Genomic DNA, 24331 nt, shown 5'->3' with positions numbered 1-24331 from the left:
AAATGGTAGAGGAATGGGCAATGACTGGAGGAAAAGAGGAGATAAAGCTTGTTTTTGGGTGGGAAGAGGAAAGAGTAGGAGAAAGTTCTAGAAAGAGAAAGACTGATTGGGGCAAGGGGGGATTCAGGTCAGAGTGAGAAAATACGCCAAATTTTGGAAGGAAAGAAAAGAAGGGAGGGAAGGAGGGAGGAAGCTGCCTAGTTTGAAGACGTCTTCCCCAACTTCTACACCTCCAGGAGGCATTTCGGGCCTGTCTGCTGGAGAGGAGGGGGGAGTGCAGGAGTTTATCCAAACCATGGTCCAGTTAACAAATATTTATTCAGCACCCAACTGTCTAATCATTGTTTTTGTGCTGGGGATTCAGCAGGGAACAAACAGAAACAAAAATCCTTGCCGTCATGGAATGTAGATTCCAGGCAAAGGTCTAAAGCAGCCGGGTATCTGGGGTCATCTCCCAACGAGGGAGGGGTGCGTTCAGCCCCTCTGCCCACAAGAGTGTGCCCACATACTTCCTAAGGAGTATAAGATTTTAACTCTCTTCAAGTGACAAGCAGCCTTTCTCCCCCTAGAAGACCACAATCCGTTTGAGGTCAAAGACTGTGTCTTATTTTCTCATTGCATTGTTTAAGGCACAGAAGGAAACCCAGTGCCTGGCCCACAGTGAGCATTTAATAAACGTGCAGTTAGCATTCAGTAAATATCTTTGGAGGAAAACTGTCCCCGTGGAGAGCAGCAAGAGTTGAGCACCAATAACCCTACCCCCGTGGTGTCAGTCACCAATCCAGGGGTGAACCTTTCCTCTGTCTCTCCTTCTTCACCACGGGGCATTTTGCGAGCTGAATTCGGTCAGTATGGATGGTTCCAGGTGTGCTGATCCTCCCTCTCCTGGGCTGCCTCAACTCCTTTAAGGGCGTCCACTGCCCTGGAAGCTTCTACTCAACTGTCCTTTAGGCCAATCAAGAACTCTTCCTGGGGGGGGCAAGAGCCCAGGCCAGGAGCTGAGGGCACTCCTTCCCGCTCAGCCACAGTATGGCCTCTTCTTCCTTCCCCACACATCCCCCAGGCAGCTGGAACACTGCGGCTTGCACAGGAAGCCATCCTCAGATCGAGCCAATCTACTCCTAGAAGAGGCAGTAAGTGCCACGTGATGTAAAACTGGGGGCCAGATATTATTTCTCACTCTCACTGACTCGCAGGGGTGGATCGCCTCCTATTCCAAGGCAGCATCCCGTAAACATCTGTCTCATGGAAATACAATGCAAGCCATACATGTCATTCTGAATTTCCTAGTAGCCACATTAAAAAAAAAGAGAGGAAAGGAGAAATTAACTTTAACAAGATACTTTATTGAGCACAACATACGTAAAATATTATCATTTTAACATGTAATCAATATGAAAATTATTAATGAGATATTTCACAACCTTTTTCCCATATAAAGTCTTCAAAACCCACCACGTATGTTAAACTTGGAGCTCATCTCAATTTTGACCACTCACGTCCCAAATGCTCAGCAGCCACTTGAGGCTCACAGTGACCGGAGTGGACAGCAAAGCTGTAAGGAGCTTAGAGAAATCTCTAAGGACATCTTGGGGTGATCGTTCCAAGACAGATCTTTTGGCATAAATATCAATTTGGGAGAAATAAAAAATGTTTACAAACTAATAGTTCTAATAAATTCTGTGTGGGAAAATATTTATTCTTGCAACATAGACTACTAACTTTGTTCTTACAGAAGAATGTTAACGAGAAAAGTTTTACTCCTTTTTAGCCACTAAAATCTTACTATCTGGATGCACTTGAGAAGCAGCACAGCTGAGGAAGGTTTTAAACTTTCAGCGGCGATCACATTAATGGTCACACCGCAGAGCGAAGTGGGCGGCGATGCTGTTCTCCGCTGGGGCGTCCTGCCCTGACCGAAGAACCGCTCCTTGGGTCAGCCTGCTCTTGCTTTCCTGGTCTTTGTTTCCAGCGGCAAGATGAGCCCCACACAGAGGCACAGAGATAGATGGCATCTTGGTTTCCAACTTGTGGGCCCTGAAGTTCTTCTCAGTCTGCATGGACACTAACAGTTGTCCATCGATGGAATAAGGTCTAATTTTCAGTCAAAACTAGGTCTTGACTGCTGATTAGGAGGCAAGCTCTGTTTCAGGGGCTGCAACTTGTTTCCCACGTGTTTGTACTATTTTCCAAATATACATGGAAGATATTAGGAGTAAAATAAAAATTAATGTAGAAAGGTGAGTCCACTATTACTAGTAATAACTAGTAGTTCTAGTACTACTAGTTTAGTATTACTAGTAGTACTAGTTTAGTATTACTAGTAGTTCTCTCTCCCTTGCATTTTCCCAATCAATGGAATCTAAAAGAACACGTGAGGATTCGTGACGGCGCTTGATGCTAAAGTGTGGTCTTTCGGTGCCACAAATCCCTATTTACCCAAGTTAGTCACCGCTAGATCACTGTGGTCCGGCTCCTGTCAGCCAGGACTCTCCTGGGATGAGGACCTCCCATAGCGTCCTCGTGATTGAGTTAATCGTCTCTGGTTCAGAAACACTAGGTTTGAGAACCAACTGCCTGCTGAGATTCATTGCTCATCGCTAACACAGTCAACGTGGATGATTTCATTATACAACATGCGCTGCCTACTTTGCAGTATTCCCTTAGGCATAATAAGCTTTTACCATAAAAACCAAATCAACGTTAATCTGCAAAGCTGCCATTTTATGTCCACTGCCAAGAAAAAAAAAAAAAGACAAAGTGAGATAAAGTAAACCTTTACTGGGGAACTGGACCCAAACAATCTTCGAGCCAGTTCTCTCCATCCCCACGGTGCAATCTGATTCGTAAGCTGAGGTTTCAAAGTATGTTTTATTTAATTGCCGAGGGCAAGAGATCAGTAGGCGTTTTCGAGCTAAGCTCTTTAGCTGCTGGCCTGCCCTGCTTTTGGGGAAAACTGAAAAACAATCTTTTAAAGTTAGCATTTTCAAGCTGGTCCACTAATCCTACCAGCATCTATTTCCTTCCCGTGGCATCAAGAGCAAAGAGTTGGAAGGTAAGAAGCTGCCTTGGTGAATGAGCGAAAAGTAGTCAAGTTTCAAAGCAGGCTGGCAGCCAGCAGCCAGCAACATCCTCCTGTATTTCCAAGCAAACACAGGCAAGGCAACGCTTTTTCTACCTCTTGTAAACAATCTGTGTTTAAACAAGGCTTCACAATGCCTTCTTCCCAGGCTCTGAAAGCTGCCCATTGTTATGTGTTTAATTACACTCCCAAATGCAAAGAGCAAAAACAGCCAGCTAGGTAGGGACTGTTTGATCTACACATCTTGGCTGGAGACGTGAGAGCAAGGCAAGCCTGTCCAGGCTCCCGTCACTGTGCTCCTCCAGGCAGAAGCAGCGCCCGCGGCCGCAGGGGCCACCGAGCCAAGCGCCCCTTCCCGCTGCAGGGCGGCCGGGGCACTCTGCACACACCAGTTGCATTCACCAAGGAACAATCTTCCTGCCCACCCGCGCTATATTTAGAGCCATCTCTTGGCTTGCAAACTCATATTTCTGGGCTTTCTGCCACTCAGACCAAAAAAAAAAAAGGGGGGGGACAAGAAAAACTGGTTTGGTTCCAGTGCTGAACCCAAACAGCCAACGTTAAACGTGTCCTTCCCCATTGAGGCATTTCTGTGTCAAACAGCACTCCTTCTGCAAAAGCAGCGAGCACTGGAGGCGGCTCTGAAGAATGCTTTTTTCTCCAAATTCTGACGAGGAAAATGTGTCCCATTCTCTCAGGGGTTATGTGGTCAAGAAGAAAGCAGTGAAGCAAATTTCTATGAAAAGGACAGAACGTTTTGAAATCTGTAAAGTAATGTCATCCGTGCTGGGGCTGCAGACTTCCGGAAACATGGTGTGGCCCAGGAGAAAAGTTAAATCCCAAAGCTGGCTACAGAGTTGATGGAAAAAGAACATGCCATGCTATATCACCGGGCCTCTCCAGCCCCCAAAGGCAGACCTGGGGAGAAACACCCCCCAGCGTTCTGCTCTTTTGCCCCAAGAACATGTGGCATTTGGGAATATTGGGGCTCCTCACCAGGAGAAGTGACGTGGGCAGAGGCCTTGATACAGACACGCTGAGCAAGCAGCTGCAGGTCTTACTCACGTAAGTTCCAAACTGCGGAATGTCGTGTTGTATCAGAACTGAGCCAAACAAACATCTCATCTCTCTTGTCTACTCCCAAACCTAAAGAGCCTTCCCTCCCTTTTTTGTTTTCCAGTGTGTTTTTCTTACTATCGTATTTACTGAGTTAATTTCAACATTTCTTTTAGCTCAATATCCAGGCATGGCACTGACTGCTTAGAAATGCAACAGCCTACGAACGGGACAGCCAGTATCGTCCATAAAGGCATCCTTGGGCAGGACAGCCGTTTCGTGATTTGGGTAGCATTTCCTCCACACTGGCAGGCGTAGTCACCTCTAACAGTTTAATGAATATATACCGAGAAAGGATAAAAATATCTGCAGTTCTGCAGCCATTTTCCCATGTTAAAATTAATTCTATAACAAAAAATTAAAACAAGTACTTAAATGAAAAAACCCTCCACATAACGTCTTAAAAATACTAAATGATATGGATGCCAAGTAACTTCACTGGACATGAAATATGAACCCTTCTGAAAGTCGCAGAACAGTTCTATATAATACCTATTCTGGTTCAGGATTTCATAAATGGAGAAATGCAAAGGAAACTCACTTACTGCCAAACAAAGAAACACTCTCAGTGTTGGGGTCTTTGGGCCTGTTCACTGGCCTGCTCCCTCCAGGCCTAGCATAGAATCACAGGGCCCCCCCTGAGGTCAGGTGCGGCCACACGATTTGCTTGGATTAGTGGAATGTGAGTGAAGCAACACTGTCACCTTTCTAATGCTGGTGCTCAGTCCTCTGTGCTCTCTTCCTCGCCACATTTACCTGAGTCCTAGATAGACATGAAGCATGAGCCAGAAATAAAATTGCAATGTTTAAATCTAATGAGATTTGGGGGTTGCTTGTTACCACAGCAACCCGAGCCTAACCTGACCAACATAGTAAACTAGTAAACAATTAATAACAATTAGCAGAAGATAATTATGTAAAAGTCCCTCACAGGTCCTGGTACCAAGAAGGCACTTAAGTCGATCCTTCCATGGTGCCCCCATCCCACCACAGCTTAAGACTGGGATCTAGTCACTTTCACTGTATCTCCTGGCAGCTCTATCGAAACCAAAAGCAAATAAAATACTTAGGAAAAAACACAGCAGAACGGGTCCAGATGAAAAAACCAGACATGACTGCTGAGAGACAATGACTCCTCGAATCTGAATCTGTGGTTCTCAACATTGAGCACTCATAGGGCTCAACCCAAAGCTTCGTATTTACTCAGTTCCTGGTAGAACCCAGGCCTCTGTCCTGCTTCCTGGTTCCCTGCGGTGATTTCAGGGTACAGCCAGGCTTGAGAACCACAGCTCCACATGACCAGGCTCTACTATTTTCCAAAACTCAGTCCTGGGACATCAAATATTGCAGGAAGAAAAGAAATGCACAAACAACAGTAGCCCCAAATAGCACGTGTGTGTAACATGAAATGAGTGTCCTCAGGTACTGGCGCTGCCAGGTTTCCCCTCATCCAGGAGTAGAACACGTTACCCATTCACGGTTTGTTGGTCATCTCACACTCTTATGTTCCATCCCTGGAGAAACCAGAAGCAATGGCTCTAACACCAGCACTTAGTACGTGAGGGCCAGACAGTCAGGCAGTCAGTTAGCTGTCTCACAGGACTCCGAACATGAGCTCAGTGTGGATTCAGGATCAGGACAGAAAGTCGACTGGGCCCTGGGACACTACAGACATAGAAAGTCTGTTAGCAGAGAAAACATAGCTGAAGAGCTGTAGCATCACCGGGGCCCCTCAAAGGACATGTTTTACTGCATCAGAAACCCAAGTCCTTTGGGTAGCAGGAGAGAAATATTCAAGGGTTTCGTACAATCTCACTCTCCCTAAGAACATCCAAAGTCTCTTTGCACCCAGACATCTGGACACATGGGTTTCCACTGTGACGACGTTATTTACCATTCATTCACTGCCTACTACGCACCAGGTATAGTCTCAGGCGTTTTAAAGATACGGTTTCCTCCTATCCGCACATCAACCCCATGAGGAGGTATTATCATCATTTCCATTTTAGAGAGGAGGCGATTGAGACTATGAGCTTATGTGACCTGCCCACTGTCACATGGCCATGAACATCATGAAGAATAAAGACATTCACCTACTGCCCTTAATATGGAGTAAAACTGAGGGACAGGTGGTTTATAACGACTTCTCCATTGCTCTTCCAGGTGTTGCAATGCTTATCTCCTAGGAACTTGGTTTAATCCAAAGAACACGCCTTATTAATGGTAGGCCATAAAGCATAATTTTGACAAATCCATAGCGAACAATCATTCTTATTCAAATTCAAATGTGTTTATTTTATTTAAATTTGATGAAGTTTGGCATCATTAAACATAATTCACTTCTCTGCCTAACGTTAAACAGTGTTGACTCCATCATCCAGGGAACATTTTTTTATCTGAGTGCTAGTTACCGCAGATATAATGGGGAGCAGGATAGATACAACCTCTGTCCCGCGTGAGCTTATAATCCAGCTGGGCACAAAGGCAATTCAACAGCAAAAAGAGAGCGATAAGGGGTGTGATGGGACAAGCAGTACGAAGTCCTTCAAGGCGTCCAAGGAGACAGAGTGGCCAGCTGTCCCTCCTTACACGTAAAGTGCACTGGGCTTCTTACACCTGCAGCCAGTTTACCAGACACCCTCTCGGATGTCCAGACTTTGTCCTTCTTGGGAGCTGTCTTCTGGCTGTGCCTTTAGAGCAACCGGTATCAACGTCACATTGCTTCCTAGAGATCTTCATTGTCATCTGAAGTATTGCCGGCTTCATGCAGTAAGGCCTTCCCTCAGTTCATGGGAGCAGGCAAGCAGAGCAGAGCTGCCTTAAGAGCTGGCTTTCAACCTGTGGAATGACTACGCCTAATGTGGGCCTCTATTCTACTTTCATTTAAGAGATGAAATGAGGGAAGCGCACTTCCCACCAAAAGGCTTTTGTCAAGTGTCACGCTTATTAAGCTTTCCGGACAGAATCATAGGTCTGAGATAGCCATTTTGCTAATAGCCACTCGTGATTTGCAAAAATCAACACTGGCTTTGTAGATCTGTTCTGCAACTCCATTTCAGATATTAAAAAAGAAAGCGAAATACAATGATCTGTTTTAAAATTTGCAAGGTGACCACAATTGCTAATGATAACAACATAGCTCATACTTATTAGGCTCTTACTACGTGCAAGGTACTGTTTGCTCAGTGTTTTATGCATGCTATCTCAATCAAACTTTATAAAAACCATATAAGGTAGGCACCAGCACAATACATCAATTCTAAAGCATGTATTTTTTTGCACATTCTAAGATTTGAAATCGGGGAACATCTTATAATCAATCAAGCTATAACACAGTTTAATTGGCAGCAATTTTTCTTTATGAGTTACACATAAAATAATGCTGTATCCTAAAATCCATGTACCTCAGATGCAATAAAATAAGGTATTATCGTCCCTATTTTACAGATGAACAAACTGAGGCTTGGAAAATTTGAGTAACTTGCCCAAGGTCACACAGCAAGTAAACAAAAGAGTAAGAATGTAATCCCAGGTTTTTCTGGCTGCAAAGTTGATGCTCTGAAGTGGTACTCTATACTGCTTCGCATCATATGGAAAAAATAAGCTTTAAAAAACATTCATTCATTTAGCACTTAGTATCTATTATGAATTAGCCACCAAGCTAGGAGTGCTGGGGGTACCAAGATGAGTAAGACAGCCTTTGTGTGACAAATTAGGGACCATGGGTATATGAGCAGTTAACTAGAATGTTCAGCTTCATACATCTTTGATGGACTCTTAGTAACACCAGAGCTAAGCCTGGACTTTCTCTTCAGGGACATTTTTTCACAAAGAGTTGTTTTTCCACTAAGCATCTCACTCCCACACACCAGCCTTACCCTGGGTGAGGATCATTTAAGTCAACATTTTGGCAAGACAGACAGACTCTAACATGGCACCCAATGATCTTTCCCTCCTACTATTCTGTGACTTGCTTGTAACCAAGAGAATATGGCAAAGATGATGGGATGTCACTCTTGCAATTAGGCACACAAGATTGTGACTTCCATCTTGCTAGGAGACTCTCCATCTTGCTGAATGATGGACATCTCCAACTTGATGAAGCGAGTTGCTATGCTGGAAAGGCCCACATGGCAAGGAATTAAGGGCTGTTTCTGATCAACAGCCAGCTAGGAACTGAGGCCCTCAATCCAACAACCCAGAAGGAAGTGAATCCTGCTAACAACCACATAAGTGAGCCTGAGAGAGGCTCCCTCCCTAACTGCGCTGCCAGATGAGACCTCAGCCCTGGTCCACACATTAGATGCAGCCTCGTGAGAGAGAGCCTGAGCAGTCGACCCAGCTAAGCTGTGTCCAGATTCTGACCCACAGAAACTATGAGATAATAAATATGTGTTTGTTTAAGCTGCCAAGTTTGCAGTAATTTGTTACGAAGTAATAGATAACTAACAAACTTGGATGAAAAGGTAAATTTCTTTGTGTCACAGACCTTTACGGTATTCTCAAATAGTTGATACCAACAATTCCAATTGTGATTTTAGTCTCTTGGCTAGAGCATAAAAATTACAGCTACCATTTATTGAGCATTCACTAAGGGCCGGTAAGTTCTAGCATAGTATTAGTGAAACTCTGGCCACATTTACCAAGCAACAGTTCATTAGCATAGTCACTTCATATACAAGAAACATTAAATATTTATTTAACAATTTTTTCAAAAAGATTAGTGATTTTACTATTTTATTGCCCAATTACTACTCCCTTGCTTCTTTTAGTAAATGTAACCTTTCCTTCTAGAAAATGCTACTTCCCCTAATCTCAGTCACGTTATTCTAGCGGGTCTGTATCTTACATGACTCGCTTCCCTGTTCAGAGTGGCTTGGGCACCTCATCCAAGCTGGGCCAACAAGCGCCTGTCTCCAGGATTTTGTTTTAATGTTGGGCAGGAGAGAGTGAGGGAAAGAGTCCCTCTTAAGTTCTAAAGCTATGAGGGTCAAGCAGGAATCGTCAGTGGCCATGCTCCCTGCTGTATGCACAGACATTCATGCATGAAAGTGACGGATACTCATGGAGAGGATGACACAGATACTCAGAAAGAGCAGGCACAGAGAGGGAGAGCCTAGTTCCTTCCAGTCCTTACTGCTGTGTTCTTGAAGCCCAGCTGCATCCTTACCCTTTCTCCAGGTCACAGAAGCCTTCCTGTAAACTCACTTTGAGATCCCAAGAAGCATAAATTGAGATTCACTCATTTCCATCAAAAAAGACTTAGTGAACACGTGGATCAAGACTTGACTCATTATTTTGGATTGTCCTTTCCTGATCCATGTTACTGATGTTTTGAAATATCTGAGTCCTTCATAGTTGTTTAAAAACGATTGTTCTATTGCTAAATTACACCACATCTAGCTGATTGCTATACCGTAGAATGTTAAAATGAGAGAGACAGATTACGGATTATCCAATCTGAATCTCATTTATAAATGAGGAAACTGAACCACAGGGAGGTTAAGCTATTTTCCAAGATAAAAGTTAGTCCATGCCAGAATTTCCTGCAACTTGACCTTCTACACCCATTCCAGTGAGTGCTGTCCATCACATGGCATTACACCAAGGAATTTATAGAAGCTTAACTTAAAGAATTTGACCTTTGTTATAAAGATCCCTCACAAATCTGTCATCTTTCACAGACTTGTAATTTGGTTAATTAATAAATAACATAAAAATTAAGAACAGTTTATTCAATTTCACCCATAAACGCGTTCATTCCTGGTTCTGATCACATTGAGACAGACATGGTCACCAGTGTTCAAATTATTTAAATAAAAGGAACTCTGTGTTCACTGATCTATACTCTGGTTTAATTTAACTATTTAACGTCTAGACTGTGTAATGTTTGCTACACAAATTATAAGAATTACTAAAACTTATAATCAATAATAGTTTCATTTTTCTAATAATGTATGATTTTTAATATAAAATAATGCATACTAAAGAAAATATGGAAATACAGAAAAGCAGAAAGAAAACAATCACTCCTGTCTTATGTGTGAAACCGGTATAAGCAATGTCCTTGAATTAAGTAATTCTTAGGCTAGTTTCTGTAAACTTTTTAATACTAAGCAGCTAAAATCCAATGTCCCAAAGAAATAGACCTTAATATGTTCATCAATATCCTAGGCGTTCTCTTATAACCACGTTTACAGAGAAATCCTCCCACTTCTCTCTACTCAGCCTTTTTGCTGCTTTCAAAATTACCCTCTCAAGCCAGGGGCATCAAACCATTTTTCCGAGGGGCTCCTTTGCTTTCAGCACGAATTTTCAGGATATCTGGGCCTACCAATCACCTTGAGCTTCAGAAGATACTAAACTCACTTCTCCGAGGTTTTCTTGGGCAGTTTAGCTCACTTAAAATCTCTACACAACCTAAACGCACAGATACGTTTGGAATAAACCACGCCAAAGCCAGCAGAGACTGTGGCCCAAGGGCACGTGTGCCACAACACAAGCTTTGAGCGTGGATCACGCAGCAGCTGCACGATAGAGTGAGGAGAAAATACTGCCTTTGAGACAGTTTTCAGAAACATTCAACAAGATTGAGAACAAGCAGAGGGTAAGGCCGATGACTCAGATGTTAGAAGGGAAGCTGGGATACTGAGCAACAAGCCCATTGCACAAAGCTGACTGGAGATTTCTCCTTTCAGATGCCTCAAAAAAAAAAATAAAGCATTATATTACACACCCTTTTAAGTACATCTCCCATATGTGATCACCTCCAAGAAGAAATACAAAGGCTAATTCAGGAAAAATGAGTCTGCTTCCACGCTGAGCGGGACGCCAGTAAACCACCGTAATTGGTACCTTTCTCAGCTCTCCACATGAATATCCCATCCATCACAAAAAGAATTATTTTCACCAACAATAAGCCGTGTTCTCTTTTACTTTTCTTTTCTAGGTAGAGGTCATGGGTTTGCACTTGAGCCAACTACTTACTGATTCTCACTGGATCTCTTAAATGAATGATAACATCTTTAACAATACGTGTGGAAGAGATTAGGCAATAAACCGAGGCCCAGCTGTCTTTGTAATTTTAACGGGACCACACAAGGTTGACATCAGAAAACAAAAGCATCACACACTATCCAACTCAGTTCCATCCAGTGGTGTGCTGGAGCCGGGTCATATTGGCTCATGAAGGGTGACCGTTAGCATCTCTTCCCGACTCTGTGTTTAGAGATGTGACCTTGGTCGAAATCAGTCAAGTAGGAGTATTTACACCAGAGAAATGAGCAAATGACACAATCAGGGCTTCCTTTTTGTTCTGGAGAGCTAACTGTACCAGCAAAACACTGGTTTCGTCCATTCATTCAACCGTCTAACAATTATTTATTAAAATCTAATGTGAGCGAGATAGAGCTTGTGATAAACATTGAGGGCACAAAGACAACCTACACTCTGGGCCATAAAACAGCCTACAGTTTACCGTACTAAAATGTATGCAACAGTTAAAATTCTAATATAGGATTATCTTTGCCAGCTCAGTCAGATGGTCTATGACGGTGTTGGCATCTTGAGAGATTCTAAAGAACTCTATTAGATAATGAAGTGGAACCTAAGAAAACCGCACTTTTTTTTTTTAAAAGAGAATAAAGACCTATTGTTGAAACATTTGATTTGGTGATTCTGCAGAGGTCCACTCACTCAGCTATTTTTTAAATTTAAACTTTTAATTTTGATATAATTGTAGATTCACAGGAAGCTGTAAGAAATAATACAGAGAAATACCATGTATCCTTTACCCATTTTCCTTTACCACTTTGTAGTACTGTGCAAAATTATAGCACAATATTACAAGCAGGATATTCCTACTGGTACAGTCGAGACTGACATTTCCATCACCTCAAGGATCCCCCATGTAATCCTATTATAGCCACACCCAGTCACCTCCCGTCCCCAACGTCTCCTTATTCCCTGGCAACCACTATTGGCATACTTCGGAGATACTGTGGGTTGGGTTCCAGACCACCACCATAAAGCAAATATTGCAACAAAGCAAGTCACACAAATTTCTTGGTTTCCCAGTGCATATAAAAGTTATATTTACACTATACTGTAGTTTATTAAGTGTGCATATTGTTATGTCTAAAAAAACATACATACCTTAATTAGAAAATACTTTATGGCTAAAAAATGCTAACCATCATCTGAGCCTTCAGCGAGTCACAATCTTTTTGCTGGTGGAGGGTCTTGCCTCGATGATCATGGCGGCCCACTGATCAGGGCGGTGGTTGTTGAAGGTTGGGGTGGCTGTGGCAATTTCTTAAAATAAGACAACCGTGAAGTTTGCCACATCGATTGACTCTTACTTTCATGAACGATTTCTCTGGAGCATGCGGTGCTGTTTCATAGCATTTTGACCTCTCCCCATGAATCACAAATGTTCTTAATGGCACCTAGAATGGTGAACCCAGAACCTAGAAAGGAAAACCTTCTTTCCAGAAGGTTTTCAATTTACTCTGCCTAGATCCATCAGAGGAATCACCATCTGTGGCAGCTATAGCCTTAAAAAACGTATTTCTTAAATAACAAGACTTGAAAGTCGAAATTACTGCTTGATCCATGGGCTGCAGAATGGATGTTGCGTTAGCAGGTGTGAAACAACATTAATCTCCCTGTACTTTTCCATCAGAGCTCTGGGGTGACCAAGTGCATTGTCAATGAGCAGGCATATTTGGAAAGGCATCTTTTTTTCTGAGCAGTAGGTCTGCTTAAAATACTCAGTCAACCATGTTGTAAACAGATGTGCTGTCATCCAGGCTTTGTTGTTCCATTTATAGAGCACAGGCAGAGTAGCTTTAGCATCCTTCTTAAGGGCCCTAGGATTTTCAGAATGGTAAATGGGCATTGGCTTCAACTTAAAGTCACCAGCTGCATTAGCCCCTAACAAGAGAGTCAGCCTGTGCTTTGCAGCTTTGAAGCCAGACACTGACTTCTCCTCTCTAGCTATGAAAGTCCTAGGTGGCACCTTCTTCCCAGAGAATGGAAGGCTGTTTTGTCTACACTCAAGTCTGTTGTTTAGTGTAGCACCTTCATTAACTATCTTGGCTAGATCTTCTGGATAACCAGCTGCAGCCTCTGCATCAGCACTTGCTGCTTCCCCTTGCACTTTTATGTTATGGAGATGACATCTTTCCTTAAACCTCATGAACCAACCTCTGCTGGCTTCAGACTTTTCTTCTGCAGCTTTCTCTTCTCTCTCAGCCTTCACAGAATAGAAGAGAGTTAGGGCCTTGCTCTGGATTAGGCTTTGGCTTAAGGGAATGTTGTGGCTGGTTTGAGCCTCTATCCAGACCACTAAAACTTTCTCCATTTCAGTTCTGGTATCAGGGTAATACTAACTTTAAGAGGAAAAGAAGTTTGCTGTATTTATACATATTTTTGCTCACCATGTTCTTTCTTCTTTCCTGATGTTTCCAAGCGCCTTCTTTTATTGTTTATAGAACTTCTTTTAGCTATTATTTTAGGGTAGATCTGCTGGCGACAACTTCTCTTAGTTTTCCTCCATTTAAGAATGCCTTGATTTCCAATTCATTACCGAAGGATATTTTTGCTGAGTATGGATGCTGGGTTGATAGTTCTTTTCTATCAACACAGGAAAAATATTGTGTCATTTTTTTCTCAATGTTTTCTGCTGAGAAAACTACTGTCATTCAGTACTCCTACAGGTACGGTGTCACTTTTCTCTGGCTGCTTCCAAGACATTTTCTGTCTCAGACAAAGAAAATTTCCAGAAGTTTAATTATGGTACATCTTGGTGTGATGGTTAATTGCATCTGTCAACTTGACTAGACCACTTAACCTAAATCTTTGGTTAAACATTATTCTAGATGTTTCTGTGAAGGTATTTTTTTAGATGAGATTAACATTTAAATCAGTAGACTTTGAGTAAATCACATTAGCTCCATAATGTGGGTGGGCCTCACCCAATGAGTTGAAGGCTGCAATAGAAAAAAGACTGACCTCCCCTGAGGAAGAGGATATCCTACCAGTGAACTGCCTTCAGATTTGAATGGCAACATTGACTTTTCCCCCTGGTCTACAGCCTACTGGCCTACCTTACCCATTTGGGACTTGCCAGCCTCCACAATCATGCGAGCTAATTCCTTAAAATAAATCTCTCTCTTTCAGAGAGACAGAACCAATAGGATGTGTGTGTGTGTATTCTATACATATATATACGTGTCTATATATGTGTGCTAATGCATGTATATGTGTACATTATATATACAACACATGTATCTCCACATATATGTATGTTATATATACATGTGCATATATGCACACACATCCTATTAGCTCTGTCTCTGAGAAAGAGACAGAGATTTATTTTAAGGAACTGGCTTACCTGATTGTGGAGGCTGGCAAATCGAGGTAGACAGAACCAGGAACACACATTTGTGCACGTATCAATACATATGTGTATATATAAGACACATAGGCACACACATCCTATCGGTTCTGTCTTTCTGAAGAACTCTGACTAATACACTTGGCAAGGATTTCTTTAGGTTTATTCTGTTTGAGGTTTGATGAGTTTCTTGAATCTGTAGGTCCCAGTCTCTTGCAAGTTTGTGACACTTTGAGCTGCTCTTTCTTCAAGTACTCTTTCAGCTCCTCTCTCTCTTCTCTCCTTCCAGGGATCTGGACACAAACACTAGACCTTTGGGATAGGCCCACAGGCCCCTGAGGCTCTGTTCATTTCTTTTCAACCTATTTCCTCTCTGTTGTCCAGACTCAGTAATTTCTACTGTTCTATCTTCCAGTTCTGTCCCCTCCATTCTGCATTTTTAACCATACATTGAGCTTTTATTTAGGTTATTGTGTTGTTCAGTTATAAAATTTCCATTTGGTTCTTTTCATATCTTCTATGTCTCTGCTGAAGCTCCCTTTTTATTTTTTATTTTATTTTTATTTTTTTGAGGAAGATTAGCCCTGAGCTAACATCTGTCGCCAATCCTCCTCTTTTTGCTGAGGAAGACTGGCCCTGAGCTAACATGCGTACCCATCTTCCTCCACTGTATATGTGGGACGCCTACCACAGCATGGCTTGCCAAGCGGTGCCATGTCCACACCCAGAATCTGAACCGGTGAACCCTGGGCTGCCGAGAAGCAGAACGTGCAAACTTAACCGCTGCACTACTGGGCTGGCCCCCTCTATTTTTTCTTTTGTTTCAAGCATGTTCATAATTTTTCACTGGAGCATTTTTATCACGATTGCTTTAAAATCTTCGTCAGATAATCCTAACATCTCTGTTGTCTTGGTGTTGGCCTCTACTAATTGCTTTTTTCGTTGTTAGAGATCTTCTTGGGTTTTGTATTATGAGTGATTTTCAACTGAAACCTGGACATCTCTGTGTTATGTGATGAGACTCTGGATGCCATTTAAGCCTTGTATTCCTGGCTTTCTGAGACATCCTCTGGCAAGGGAAGTAGGGAGATCCTGTCTTGTTAGTGCAAAGTAGCGGGAGAAGCCCAGGGTCCCTACTTGGGTCTGTTGACATCCAAGGCGGTGGCCTCCTGCTGGATGAGGGTGTGAGTTCCAGTTCCCCACGTGGTCTCCACTGAGAGGGTCTTTATTGTCCAGTGGGGATGAAAATCTAGGCTCCTTATCTGGCCTTCTCCGAAACCACCCAAGCGGGACTTTGGGGCCTTCCTACAGCTTCACCAGGTAGAAGTCCAGGCTCCCCACGGTGCCTTTGCTGGTGTCCATGGGTGGGACCCCGAGTCTTCTCTGGGTGTTTGGCTGAAGCAGAGTGCTGGTAGTCTAGAAGTTTCTGTCTTGCTAAGCTGCCCCGTTCCTGTCTCTTGGCTAGGAGAGAGCAGGCTGTTTTTTTGTTGGAGCTTTTTTCGGTCTGCGCCTTTGGTGTTTCGGTTTGCCAGCTTCTCCAGCAACAAGTCCGGGATATAAGAAGCAAAAGGAAAATTCAGGGAACTCATCACCCTGTTGTTCCTCCGTCCTGAGGTCTCTAGCCAGTCTGCCTTCTTCTCTCCACTCTTCACCTTTATGTTTGTTTTATATAGAACGGCCAGAGCTTTTAATCGTTCTTAGAGGAAGGAATAGGTCAAAGCATGCTAGCTCGATCTTCTGGAAAGCTGAAGTCTCCCACTTAGCTGTTGTTTTTAACTACTTTGTCACCTTGGGGATAAAAAAACCCACTGGATCCCACCAAATCAGTCGATAATCTTGCCACAATTATGCAGCATCAAACATCTTGCTTATAAAAACATTATTTTGCTTAGATCGACTGCAAAGAATTTACTAACAACGTAGGTACAGAAGATTATGGGTTTTGTGATCTGTTTTCATTCTCTATTTATATGACATAGAATAGTTTTTAAACTAGAATATCAACTTTTCCACTTACAGTTGGATAAAAGCAAGGATGCTAATGATTTATCTGTCATATTGGTCTGCCTTTTCTATATTTATAACAGTGATATCTGGGAAGCCGTGCAAAGTGCTTGAAGGGAAAATAAATTGTAAAGTCATTTTCAACAAGTTATTTTTCAGTGTTTATAAAGTAGATGAGCATAGACTACGCTCAGCCATCTAAGGTAGACCTGTATAGTCCATACACAGATGGGGCCAAATCTATGGTAGCTAAAAATTTTAAAATAGTAACTATTATTTAGTTGAATATCCTAAATACATCATCCTCTGAGAATATTTTCCCTCAGTCTGCTTCCCGATTTCCTCGGAGTGTGGTAAAAATGATAGGGTGGGGGAAAATGAGAGAATTATACAGCAAGAACAATAAAATATAGTTGTTTGAATACTTATCTTTCTGTATAATTCTAGAGTGAAATGGCGAGTGACGAAAGTTTGCTCTAATACATAGATAAAGGCTGCCTTACACAGGAGACTTCATTGAATTATTTTTCTTCCTTGATGGGGGAAAAGAGATATACTACAAAGGGTAAAAACTTGGGTGAGATGAATGAATATTTATCTTAATGGTAAAGAGTAGCTCATAAAGTTGGCTTTAAGGAAATAAATATCATTTGTATTATGTTTGTAATTTTTCAACATTTTTAAACTTCACATTTCAAAATAATTTTTCGTGCAGTCTCCGTAGTCATTATTTTTAATAGCTACACAATATTCCTTTGGGTACCACATCATAATTCACTAAATAGTCCATTATTGCTAAATATTTAACTCACTTGCAATCTTTCACTTTTATAACTAATAACATTAGTGACAAGTTTTTGCACAGCTTTCATCCTACCCACTATTTTGGATTATTTACTTAAGCTAGAATCCGTGAAACAGAATTACTGAATCAATGGTATGATGATTTTTATGACTCATAATAAGAAGTGCTAAATTATTTCCTAACAATCGTACAACTTTACAACGCTACCAACAGTGCATAAGAACGGGAGCTTGTCTGCGCCCTCTCCAGCGAGCTGCTGTTATTTAAAAAAAAAGAAGTAGTAATTTTAGAGTTGAAATATTAATTGTTTAATTTGCAATGATTCAGTTAGAAGTTGTTTGCTGTTTTATTTCTGTTGTGAAATGTCTGTGGTTGACCTTTACCATTCACCTTCTTGGATTCAAGGATTTTTAAAAATCAATTTGAATGAATTCCTTCTAATAATAAAATTATTAACCTGCAAATTGTTCACCAAATCAGCCTTTTAATATTTTTTAATGGAGTAAGGTTTTAGTTTTTATATAAACTTTCTGATTTGTTGTGATTTGTTCAGTTTTTCCTAGGCTTAGGACGTTATTCACCATAATTGTTTTTCTTTTCATATGCACTTATATTTTTTACTTTCTATCAATATAATTTATTTCAGTGTTTGTTTTGAGAGGAAGGGCGAAGTTGATTTTTTTTTGGAAAATTGCTAAGAATTTGTCTCAATATGATTTCATGAATAATCCTGGCCTTCCCTATTGATTTGTCATGTGAGAAATTCTTCATTGTGCCTGGCCCTTTGGCTGTCTATTTCAGCCCCCCGCTCCCTAGTTAGCCCTGTGCCACTACCGATTTAATAACTGCAGCGACATAACATAGCATGAACAGTAACTGCTTGTTCCATGAATACAGAATCTGGCAGGGCGGGCAGCCCTCATTACTAATTTTTTAGATTTTTCCTTAATATTCTGTCTCACGTTTGTCATTCTTTTTTCCCCCAAAATTTTATTTTGAAGAATTTCAAATGTGCAGAGAAGCTGAAAGAAGGATACGATGAACATCTGTCTACCCTTCACCTTGATTCACCAATTACTAACATTTGCCACATTCTATTTTTCTATTTGTAGAGAGAGAACACAATAACACATGCACACACGCAACACATGCACACACATTTTTTTCCTGAACTATTTGAAAGTATCCTAGAACCATCATGACACCTCGTCTCTAAATATTTCAGTATGTAGCTCTTAAGAACAAGGGCATTCTCCTTTATAATCACAGTCCCAATCTTCCATTCGTAGTATTATCAAATATATGGTCAATATTTCAATTTCCTCAAAGCTCCCGCTGTTAACTTCATAGCTTAAAAAAACAAAAGATCTGGTCAAGAATCTCTCATTACATTTAGTTGTCATGTCTCTTTAATCTAATCTTTAGTATAGGTCCTCTGACCCATCTTTCTTCTCTTTCTTTCTTTGTCCGGCTATCTCTCCACTTCCCCTCCCTTCCTTCCATCCCTTCCTTCCTTCTTCTCTCTCTCCGTCTCCTCCCCCTCCTCCTTTCTCTCTCTCTTTCTCCCCCTCTCCCTTTGTCTCTCTCTCTCTTTTCTTGTCCTTCATGACATGACATTTTTAAGAGGTTCAGGCCAGGCGTTTTATAGAATGCTCTTAAATTTGGACTTCTCTGACAGCTTCCTCACTTGTGTATCATTCTTGATAAATTTCAGAACAAAAAGTCCCAATTGCATCTCTTCCTTTCCTCACTTGCAGTTCTACCTGTAAAATCCCAGCGGAGTTCTGATCAGTTCTGTGATTATATAGACAAAATTTAGAGGGGACCGGCCCGGCGGCCGAGTGGGTAAGTTCCCGTGCTCCACTTTGGCGGCCCAGGGTTTTGCCGGTTCGGATTCTGGGCATGGACCTAGCACTGCTCATCAGGCCATGCTGAGGCGGCACCCCACATAGCACAGCCAGAGGGACCAAAGCTAGAATAGACAACTATGTACTGGAGGGGCTTTGGGGAGAAGAAGAAGAAAAAATACTCCAGAAAATATTCCAGAAAAAACTGCACTGCACCTTAAAATCAATTTATGAAGAATGGACACCTTTACATTATTTAGAAGAATGTATATTTCTTGAAGTCTTCTTTCGTGTCTCAAAATTTTAAAAAATTCCTCATATAGATTCATACACTTATCATTAAGAGTATTATTAGTTATATTATTTTCCTATTGAGAATTATTGAAAATTATATTTTCTTACTGGTTATAAACTGGAATCACCCTCTAACTAAAGGGCCACTGCTTTCTTTTCTTTTTCTTTTTTTTGAGGAAGATTAGTCCTGAGCTCCTGAGCTAACTGCTGCCAATCTTCCTCTTTTTGCTGAGGAAGACTGGCCCTGAGCTAACATCCGTGCCCATCTTCCTCTACTTTATATGTGGGACGCCTGCCACAGCATGGCTTGACAAGCAGTGTCATGTCCACACCCGGGATCTGAACCAGTGAACCCCGGGCCGCTGAGAAGCAGAATGTGCAAACTTAACCATTGCGCCACCAGGCCGGCCCCCCACTGCTTTCTTTTTTTATTCATCTTATTTGCAGTCACTTTACTAAACTTCTAGAATTACTTCTATTAATTTCTCATTATTTTAACTTTTCTAGGTACGAGATCAAAACACCTGCATATAATAATAATAATTTTCTCTCTTCTTTCCCAACATTTATACATATTATACTACTGATGTGACCAAAATTTCCTAAAACAACATGAAGATGATACTGATCATTCTTCTCTCTTTTTTCAAAGACACTGAGTAAAGATGCGTCTGAAGGAATTTCAAAAATATTGTGAACAGAAGCAGCCTTGCTGAAAACTGGGAAATACAATTACTTAAAAAGCATACAAGTATTTTAACTTACAACTCTCACTTGATGGAATAAATTCTTGTATTTTTGTTGTTTAAAGGTTTGTTTAATTTTTGGTGCACTTTACATATCTATTTCGGCCCAAATCCAGCACAACATCATTTTTAAGTAAAAGCAAGGCGTGCACTGAGAAAATAGAAAATATTTTGTATTCCTTTGCACCTATATCACATGTACGTACTTACAGACAACACCCAGGGTGCTGTCAAGTGACAGAGTGGCCTACGAAACAAAGTGTCAGCAGCCATCCTGTACCACTATCTCCACCCACCCCCATCCCCGCTCCACCCCATTCCCGCTTCTCTGGTCACAACTGCTGCCCCATAACCCCACTCAGGCATCTCACCTCTCTTCCTTACATCACCATCTTTTCTCCCTTAAAAAGATGATGGACGAGCGGTGTTCTCCCTGTTCACCAATCACGACTCATCCAAGCCATCCCACGCAGCCCTGACTGCCGGCGCGAGAGCCGTGGCACAGGTTCTCCCTCCACAGCCTGAGGCTCTTTCCTACACAACGCGGGAAAGCCATTCCCCACCTCACTACGTCTGCAAGTTGAGAGGCAAGACAGGTACCGATGAGACTGGACGACAAGAAATGAAGCGAAATGAGACATAATATAGACTCAGGTCCTTGAACCTTCAACGTCATGGCAAAAACTGAAGTTCCCTGTAGACACTCACAAATCTCCATCTCCATCCTCCCCCCTCGTATTCCTCTGATTAAACGTGCCATCCTTTCCTCATCAGCATTAAAAGGAAGGAAGCTCCTCTGATTGGCTTTTCTGTCTTCTTTTGCTCTGTTTATGAGTGCTACTAAATTGGTTTCAGCTTTAGCTATCAGAAGAGTTAGGGGACACCACCACCTGTAGGAGGCAGGCCCGGGGGGGGAGGAAAACGGATGCGGATGAGACAAACGGGAGAAGCTGGGGTTTTGGAAACCTCAGAACAAAAGCAGCAGCTGTGGAGAAGGGTCAGCAACCACAAATCAAGTCCAAAGGAGGCCCAGGGCACCGCCAAGGCCACTGGCAGCTCCACGTATGCAACGGCGGGCAGCGGGGCATTCCCTGGGCACGTGATGTGTGCACGGCTCATTTCCTTGAGGTCGTAACAGAGTGTTACATGCAGAGCACCTCAGTAACTAGAAAAACACATCTAAGATTGCACAGGGAAGAATGAGTGGTGGCCATACAGGGTGTATAGTGTGGACACGGGGAACAGAATGCCTGTGTTGGGATCCTGGGTCTCGTTTTGTTAGCCGTTTGATCTCGGCATCTTTCTTCACCTCTCTGGTGCTTTGGTTCCCCTTATTTGGAAAATGGTGAAAATCTCACAGGCTTGTTGTAAAGCCTTTGGAACCCTGCCTGGCGCACAGTAAGTACTATATGTGCATTAGTTATTATTTCTGAAGTCATTATAATTGTTACTCTTTAGGCAGCAGAGGTCCCATGTGGGTTGAATGAGAAACCCCACATTCCAGACCTGGACACCAACTTGGCCTCTTCCAAAGGAAAATACCATCTGACAGTGTCCCTACAATCCAGAGAGATTCAGCTTTCAACCGACAGACTTTCCAACCTCCATACAAGGAGAGACTTGGAGAGTAAGACGAAAATTATGTACTCAGCTATTCTTCCCTGGTTCTTTGGAGGGTTGGCTGCCAGCCAGGTGGCAGGACGCTCCCTGTGGATAGCTGGGATGGGGCAAAGACTGGCAAATAGTACGTTTTAAAGAATATATTTTATGGGCTGGCCCTGTGGCTTAGTGGTTAGTTTGTGCGCTCCATTTTGGAGGCCCAGGTTCATTTGCAGGTTCAGGTCCCAGGTGGACCTACACCACTCATCAGCCATGCTGTGGCGGCAACCCACATAGAAGAAGACTGGCACAGATGTTAGCTCAGGAACCATCTTCTTCAAGCAAAAACAGGAAGATTGGAAACAGACGTTAGCTCAGGGCTAATCTTCCTCAGCAAAAAAAAAAAGAGAGAGAGAGAAAGGAATATATTTTATTGCTAATGTATTACATTTTTGCTACAATATGGGTTAAACTCGCTTTGTTTTTAAATTATTCTCTGAAGTGAATAAACTTAATAACTTTGCTTCAATGGGGAAAATGCACATTGAATTCCAGAATAAATGACTCATAAATAAGCGCAATCCATTTGTTGGGGAATTTATGTATGTCTGGAAGAAGCTTAACAATATCTAAAAGCTGCCTGCACACAAGACTGCTTGATAAAATTGCACAGAACTTTCAAAGAGCAAAATCCTGTGAGAGAGACCAGAAAGCCCGACCCTAGAACCCAGTATCAGATTAATCAGGTCTGTACTTCGTGAAACTGCAGCCACTGTATCGGGGCAGGTCAGTCTGGCATCGCAATGCACTGTGTGGCCAAGTTCTATAATTACAGCAGCTCCTCTGAAGTTGGTTCAAAATCTGGTTCTAATCCAGAACTCCGCCCACATTCCTTTACTACTTCCTCCCATGACACGCGGACCTGGTGTTTTGAAAAACACGTTCTAAATCCTCTTTAGAACTCTGTTTGCTAACTGGGTTAAGAAGTGTAAAGACCGCCCCCTTCTAAGCCCGTCCAGTCTCAGGGTCAGCCAGGGCTGGGTGCCCCCTTGCAGCCAACAAGAGTGTTCTCTGCCTGGAATCTGAGCCCCACAGCAGTTTGTCAGATCAGGAACCATGAAGCAAGTGCAGTCTTCCCGGGCCATCCTTAGAGGGCTTTGCCACAAGGGCACTCTCCCTTATGAGCATCACTATTGTGTGAAAAGCAATCTGTAAATTACTAGTTCCTGGCAGGAGTCACGGGTCCTTGGTCCCTGTCCTTTTCTCAGGCACTTGCTCCTATTTTATGAGGACTTTGTAAAAATAAAAGTCTCTGTCCTTTGCTTACTTCAGGTTATTTAGTGTTTGGCTACAAACTAGGTTCTAGGATAGAAATCACTACACGATGAAAACCTTATTTAACCACCAACTACTCATTCGATGAAAAGAAACAGTATCAAAAAGAACATTACAACAGAATTTCTAATAATACTCACATCCAGAAAAAGACAGAAAGTCGGTTTGTTATGTAGGTTTTTGCTAAAGACATGTCATATCTAGAGTTGATAAGCATGGGGTCTGAACAGAAAAACTCAGGTCACCTGCTTCTGGTGTCAGGGTTGAATCTGATGACTGAAACTCTGTAAGTATTTCTTTAGTACCTAATTACAGAAGTCCTTGCATTAGCCGTCAGGAAATAGAGTTATAAGTAAGACAAGAACGACAGCTAAATATCGCATGCTTACTATACTCCAGGTACCTTACATGCATCATCTCAGTTGATCCTCACAACCACCCCAGGAAGGAGCTGTCATTATTATCCCTATTTATGATGAGAAAACTCGAGCAAGGAGCCTTACACAACCTGCCCCAGGAAACACGGCTGGAGAGTGACTAGGGTTGTAGCAGGCAGCCTGATGCAGAGCCCTGGTTCCTAACCACTGAGCAACAGCGTCTCTCACAGCACCCGATCTGAGGACGTTTACCTCTAGAGCTGAGATAATGCAAGTACAGACATGAGGCAGGATGAGGTAAACACCATAAAAGATGCAGAAGGCTCAGAGATCCGCATCCAGCGGGAAGGAGCAGCAAAGCTCTCATCGGGAGGCAGGACCTCAAATGCTTTGAAAGATGTTTGGGTCTTAGGTGATGCAAGGGCAGGGCTGCGGTGGTGAGGATGGAGGAAGAGCCAGTCTTCCAGGAGGAAGGAGCAATGTGGGTGAGTTCAGGAAGTGAACAGGAGCAGGGAGGGTAACGACAAATAGTACAGCGTGGCTGGAGTAAGGGACGCATAGAAAAGAGAAGGGAGAAGGAAATGGAAAATACTGCTGGTAACACCACCGCAGAAAGCCTCTAACTCCAGGCTCAGACGTGTGTTCTAAATCTTTCAAAGAGTAGGACACTATCATAAATTTCTAGGTAAGGGATTCCTGTGGACGGAAGGGAATCAGAATGGTA

At 42.3% G+C, this 24331-nt stretch overlaps 1 protein-coding gene and 1 long non-coding RNA gene across 3 annotated transcripts in view; one reads left to right on the top strand and one right to left on the bottom strand.

The window, feature by feature from the left end:
- LOC139039875 (uncharacterized) overlaps window positions 1-20844 on the top strand; it is a 139419-nt gene extending 118575 nt beyond the window's left edge. The window contains exon 3 of the long non-coding RNA XR_011493100.1: window positions 20707-20844. This is a non-coding gene — a long non-coding RNA (uncharacterized lncRNA). The remainder of the gene's footprint in view (window positions 1-20706) is intronic.
- ZNF704 (zinc finger protein 704) overlaps window positions 1-24331 on the bottom strand; it is a 202659-nt gene that overhangs the window by 91386 nt on the left and 86942 nt on the right. The gene's annotated exons all lie outside the window — the stretch shown is intronic.

This window comes from Equus asinus, chromosome 12, assembly GCF_041296235.1.
Source record: "Equus asinus isolate D_3611 breed Donkey chromosome 12, EquAss-T2T_v2, whole genome shotgun sequence".
Taxonomy (NCBI): domain Eukaryota; kingdom Metazoa; phylum Chordata; class Mammalia; order Perissodactyla; family Equidae; genus Equus; species Equus asinus.
Note: the sequence above shows the minus strand (reverse complement) of the source record. Positions and strands in the feature narration are given on the sequence as shown.